Source organism: Mytilus edulis, chromosome 1 (genome assembly GCF_963676685.1).
Source record: "Mytilus edulis chromosome 1, xbMytEdul2.2, whole genome shotgun sequence".
Lineage (NCBI taxonomy): Eukaryota > Metazoa > Mollusca > Bivalvia > Mytilida > Mytilidae > Mytilus > Mytilus edulis.
Genome location: NC_092344.1, coordinates 94,533,955 through 94,541,010, shown reverse-complemented (window position 1 = coordinate 94,541,010; position 7,056 = coordinate 94,533,955).

Genomic DNA, 7,056 nt, shown 5'->3' with positions numbered 1-7,056 from the left:
GATAAACTTTCCAATTGTCAAATTCCTACTTCTCAGCAGTAACATATTTGCTCCATCGTATGTGGGTAACATATATCAGTTAATACGTTTCGCTCATGCATGTTCACACAAGACGGACTTCATTAATAGGGGTGTGCTCCTGGCACAAAAGATTTTCAAACAGTGTTGTTAGTAACAACTACTGAAATTGGCACTTCTTAAGTAGTACCTGGACACCATTATGCATTGGTTGACCGTACCGATGTGTATGTATCTCAACACACTAGAAACATGTTTTCTTAGATCTTCAGATACAAAAATAGTCGTTTGGTCTGTAAATTAACCGATTGTGTCCCATATTCAATTTCGAACTTGAACACACTGATAGATTGTTGATTCGCATAGCATGAAACGCTAACCCTGTCGACGTTTCCAGTCATGCTCATTTTGAAGGTCATGCAATTGCCTCATTTGTTTGTTTATTATCTAAATTTGAATCTGTTGGAATGATTAATGAGATTTGAACATCGGTAAACTACTTTTGACTTTAAATTATACTAAAATACAAAGTAAATACTAATGTTACCTGTTTCTAGATCCCTGGAGTTGAAATTGTTTTTTGTTAGATCCGCTCCTGTAGATATGTTACAATCATTCGCTGGAAGTATAATTATCTAAATCCATATAATTACTTGCATTAGTGATAACCACATGGACTTTATGTAATGGGCAACCAAATTAATTTTGACTGAATAGAGAATATTTGAAGTTGATAAATAACAGCTTGGTAGACTTACCAAAAGAAAAAAGTAAGCTAAGGTACTTTATTGGCCTCTTGAACTGTATTATAAATCTAAAATCCTTAAGATGCGCATCAGTCTGTCATCTATTTGTTTACATATCTTTGAATTTTGTCAAACATTTTTCCATTAGGGCTTTAAATTTCTTGCATTTAGTGTAAAACTGCAAAAACTGCTAAAACTGCCTAATTTTCAGATCTTCGCATTAATTTTTATATATGAGCCAAGATATTTTGCTAAAAGATATATACTTTTAAAAAAACCCGTTTCTGGTCTAAAATATCTTTTCCTTTAAGCACCAGTTACACTAGACCACGATCGCACCACGCTCACCGCGATCTAACATAAATTTAGATTGTGGTGAGTTCGCGGTATGAGCGGCATTAAAATGTAAATTTTCGTTTCTGTCACGTTGCTACTACGTCCTCATTACGCTTCAACAACGATCCCGCTACGATGATTCCACGTTCTCAGCACGCTTATTCTACGATTATCACATTCTTTCTAAGCTCATCACGTCCTCACTACGACCATACTACGATTTATCCGATTGCAACTCGATCTTACCACGCTTCTACTGCCCTTATAGCACGCTCTTACTACGACCATAATACGATCATACCACGTTCATACCGCGATCTTACTACGCTCGCAGCAATAACGTCAACATCGTGTTCTACCAGACCTCGTAGGCGTGGTGGTAGAAGTAGAGGTAGAGGCAGAGGGAGATCTGATAGTAGCGAATCATGATCCAGTAGAGATATGTCGGACCCACCAATCCAATCCGAATCACAACCAACTGCTGGTCCATCAAGATCAAATGACGATGCTTTAGTGAACGGTAGTAGGGATGACACAGATGTGTCAAGCATGGTTGAGCCGTTTGAGAAAAAGGACAAGAGGTCCAATTTACATACAGACAAACAAAACCTGGTAAGCTTTTATATATTTTATATGACAAAGAGCATGATGGTCGTAGTATGAACGTAGTCAGGTCGTAAGAAGAGCGTGATGAGGACGGCATGGGCGTGCTAAAATCGTACTATAGTCTTGAACAGCGTGGTATAAACGTGGTATGGTCGTAGTGGAAGCGTGGTTGGGTCGCGTTAAGGTGGCTCGGCCCTTTAACAATGCGCATATTTTAACGCATGTTTCTTACGACGAGTGCCTTGGAAACGGTCGCTTTAAGGGGTCTTCTCAAAAATAGCTTTGACGACCTTGGAACGCGGGCGTGTATGAAAGCACCCTTGACGATGTAAACAAGTGACGCTAAACGTTCTTCAAAACAGGAAATACGAACGGTCAGAAATTCACAGTGCTTTCTTCATTTTTCGCATAAAAGTTTAAAAGGAGAAAAATATACATGATTTAAGCATAACATTAAAAAAAAGAATATATAAATACTGACAAAGTCACATGTATGACGTCGACGGTATTTGGTGCCGCTTCGCTCCCAAAACGCATTCTCATCTTACACGGTCGCCTCTTGGGTCCGTTCGTACCATATTTTGAATTCACTTAAATATTACTCAAGTTATTTCACTTGACTGGGCGGAGTCTAGCCGGTTCGCTCATAATAAACCAGTCCATCTTAACATAGGTGTTTTAGGATAAACTCATCAATAAAGTGTGCAATCATTGTTTTGTAAATTCATTTGATGACACTGATAGGTGATTAGAAATCAGTAATAATTATAACGGCAATCATCCTTATCACACACATCTTCAAATAGACTGTCCTTATGCAAATTAAAACATAAACTCCGCCCGATCAGTTGAAATAACATTGGTAATACCAGTTGAATTAAATGATGTCGTGGATATTTATTTTTGAAAATGTTTTGCCAATGACGCAATGATTAACTGTAAACAAATGATAGCGATGTAAACAACTTCATGTCATCGTACAGCTTTCAAAAACAGGTAAACTTGTGACCCGTATCAGAGACATATATGTGTATATATGTCTCTGCCCGTATAGTATGGTTTAAAACATCGGGGCGGGTTTGTTATCATGATATAATCCGTTTGGCGTTTTATAACAGTTTGTTTCTGTCATAAATATATTTAAAACTTGAAATATCTTTATTTCCAAGTATTTTTAGGAGTTTTTTCCCGAGTATGCGATATATTTTTCCACTGCAAAATTTTGATATTATAGTTATACCAAAACAAATTTGAACATGTCAATTTTCTAACAGACTTAATACTTAACATTTTCATTTAAAGATATGTTTACCTGCACGAAAATCATCTGATAATTTTTCTCGTATCACAATTCCATGATTTCCGGAACACTAGACTTAGTCCTATAATCTAAGACATCGGGACCAATGTTTTCTATTTTTATGATACTTTTCTATTACTTATATTGTGAATTGTTATTTTGTTGATTTGCAATTTTCTGTTGTATCTATCAATATGTCAACCGAGTTCATATTAAAAAAAAAAGAAATATCAGCATTAAAACTAAAATAATTGAATCAGAGCACTGAATGTTATTAAAATAGACTAATGGATCCAGCAACGATCAATCGGGCGGATCCAGCCATTTTAAAAGGGGGTTCCCAACCCAGGACAAAAAGGGGGTGTTCCAACTATATTTCCCCATTCAAAGGCATTGGTCGTCCAAAAAAGGGGGGAACCCGGAACCCTCCCCCTGGATCCATCACTGTCAAAAGTAACCGGGACTGGCCTAGTATTCCGACCTTATATATCGGTCTATGATATAATTCCTAAATACTGCATGCTTTGTGGAGAACCGCAAAATTTTTGGTTTCACCATGTCGGGATTTTGCTAGGACATACACCCGCATCGTGCCGGGCAGTCTCAAACACTACTAAAGACTTTATATATAAAAAAAATCTATACTACTACTAGGTTCAGGAAAAGTTTGGATTGTAATTTAAAAGCTACTCCCTGAAGAACGCTATATTAGCCGGTGATGTTGGCAAACTTTAACTTTAATCTTAATTTTTGAAATGCTTTTTTAAAAGGTAAGCTAATAAGGAAAGTTCTTGATTAAAACAAATGATCACAAATATAGTTGAGTGATGTCAATGCGGCAAAAAAATGTGAATGACAATTTTGTTTGTGAACACTGATTTGATCTTACCGTGGCAAAGAAATGCATAACTAATCATCGATCTATGCGTGATGATAAAAGGAGATAATGTTTTTTTTATTTATAATATTGAATTTTAAATATGAACTTTGGTGGATAGTTGTTTTATTGGCAATCATACCACATCTGCTTATTTTCATATCGTATGGTTAACATAGAAATATGACTAATCTGACAGATGACCCCTTAATTATACAGGGTGTTCAAACAGCTGGATGTATACATACGAAGCCTCGTAGGGTAAAAAGGGGGAATTTTGCCTACACATGCACCAAGCGTAATTGTCCATTCGTTTTTTTTTATGGCAGTCCATAAATCTAGCTCCCGTCTTACTTTCATTGCATAACTTTCATAATTGATACTTTGCAATCTTATCACGACATAACTGCGCTCTCACTACGCTTCTACTACGACCTGATTTCGCTACGACCGCACCACGATTGTTTTAAACATGTTCAAAGTTAGCAACGCTCATAACGATCATGAAGACCTCACCACGATCGTACTACGACCTTACTGCAATCTGCACGATCGCACTACGATAGTCAAAATTTGCATTTTTTCACAGATCGTAGTGCGATCGTGGCCTAGTCTGACTACAGTATTAAAGGGGCATTAGCTACGATTTAGACACAATTTCAAAATACAATTATTTTTGTTTCAAGTAATTACTGAAAGCTGAATTTTGAATTTTATTTCGTTATAAGTCACTTTGTCCAAAATTTGTCAAAATAAGCTCAAAAACATCGCTGATGTATTATTCATTTGCAAGTCAATAATTTAACCTCATTGAATCCATATTCATGTGATCTTCAATTTAACCCCTTAGCTAGAGATAGGTTACGCATGTACTAGGCGTGTTCATCTATTAAAAGAAAAGAATGTCAACATTGAAAGTGAAACAAGGGTGAACCATTTGGTTGACTGATTCGATCCACAAAATACAGGTAAAAACGATGATTAACATACTATGTTTATAACCTATAATATGAAATCAAACAGACCTAGAAAAATCCAATTGCACGTGCTCACTATCTGTTATATGTTTATTTATGATATTATATAGGGTTATATTACCGTCCGCAGACATCGGAGTCATCTTTATGGTTATTTAGGGGTCATCCATAATTGTCAACCATTTTCCAAAGTGTACAAAACGTACACTTTTTCAGACCCCCCACCCTCCCTCAAAAAGTGTACATCAACCATTTTCAGATTTCAAGAGAAGAATCAGTCATTCTTAATAAAAAGAAGATCCTGTCTATTATATTTTAGTTTAGTATAGAAATTTGCATTGAAAAAAAACTAAAACATATCTGACTGTTTTATTTGATGACATCTATCTGTGATCATGGTGATGCTTGTGTTTTGTCAGAATAAAGAGTACAAAAATTTGTGTTTCCCCTATCACACAGTGGGAATGGTAACTCCAATAAAAAAGGGTACCTAGAGCATGCAAAAGATTAACAAAATGGCACATAAATTATGCCAAGAATCAAAGAAAGGGAAATGCATGGTTATATTGCATTGGTAAAGTATGGACTGACAGTTGTTGATGGAATCAGAGCTCAAGACAGCAGTCAATAAAAGTGTAATGTTTTAAAACATTTTCAGTTTTTAAATTTCCCGCCAGTATTTCTATTTAAAAGGTCCCTGTAAATATGCCATTCATGGCACTATTATCGTTTATGTATGTATACTGTAACGTGTACATATATTGGATATTTTTTAAGTTAAGGTTAAACTTCATATGGAGGTGCTCCTAATTAAAGGAGGCTTATACTAAGAAAAATAAGTTTACTTCCGGTTTACTGGTTTACTATTTTGGAATGCATTACAAGAAAATTAATCGAGGGACCATTTTAAAATCTTTTCACAAAATGGCGTCTTGTCAAAATCAAAACATTCAAAGAATTTAGCATGTTAGTGTTTCCATCAATTTTGTTTATTAAACAGAGTAAAACGATATCGATCAATAATAAAGCAGGTGAAATTGACAATCGGGGGTACTGAGAAATGCTTGCAAACTTTATGTTTAAATAATTTTACTAGTTCATAATTTTGAAAGATTTAGTTTTCATATGATTTGATCTTTTAATCGTTCAATCCCGATTGAGTAGAATTATGATATCGAAATCAATATCACCAAATGAAAATAATAAAGAAGAAATAAGAAGAGAAACACACCCAAGCCAATTCTCGATTATATAAATTCCGGAAATAAAAAAAAAAGCGTACGGTAAAAATGTTGATTTTTCAACCCCCTCCCCCCAAGTGTACGTTTTGTACACTTTGGAAAATAGTTGACAATTATGGATGACCCCTTAAATGGTGTCTAGACTAAAATACACACGAAATATAGCTACATAATATCGAGACCATGCATTTTTAATTGTTTATTTTTGACTTTTTGTAATTTAGATGTAAATTTAAGTATGTTATAAATCAAATATGAGAATTGGAGTCAAATCGGTGAACATGAATTTGAAAGCTTATGCCCCTATAAAGACATGGATAGTGTCTTCTTTTTTTTTTTTTTTTTTTATCTAAAAACTATGTGTAAAATGGTCTTTTTGTCCGTTTATGAATTAATAAATCATAAAGAAACTAAGTTTTCAATTCCCTCGAGCAAAGTTGACCTTAGCTTCGATTTTTCTGTCCGTTTTTGTCATATATTTCTTCAACTGGTACGGTTTTTATACAGCCATGGCTTTCAAGTATTCGGATTTGAGCGTTCCTGATGAAGGTAGATACATAGGGGCGCTTCGGACGAATGAAATCTATAAAGTGTTGTTTTCAGTGTTTACAGCACTGGTTCGATACCGCTGCTGGTGGACTGTCAGTCCACGGGGATATCTTCAGCTCATTAGTCGGTACTTCGACTAAGTAATGATAAATAACAATCTTTCTAAAATTTGCACTTTATTAATCTATAAATAAAAAAAAAAATAGGGTTGGAACTTCTTAAGGCGAAGTTTTCCTAAGATGGATTTGGTCACTTTTTTTATGTCCTTTTTGTTCATATTGCTCTTCAACTGGTACGGTTTTTTTTATACATCATTGGCTTTCAAATATTTCGAAAATGTACATATTTTGTTTTTATCATGCAACCAACACCCAGCACTTCAGCTTTAGTTGTTTAAATCCAAATC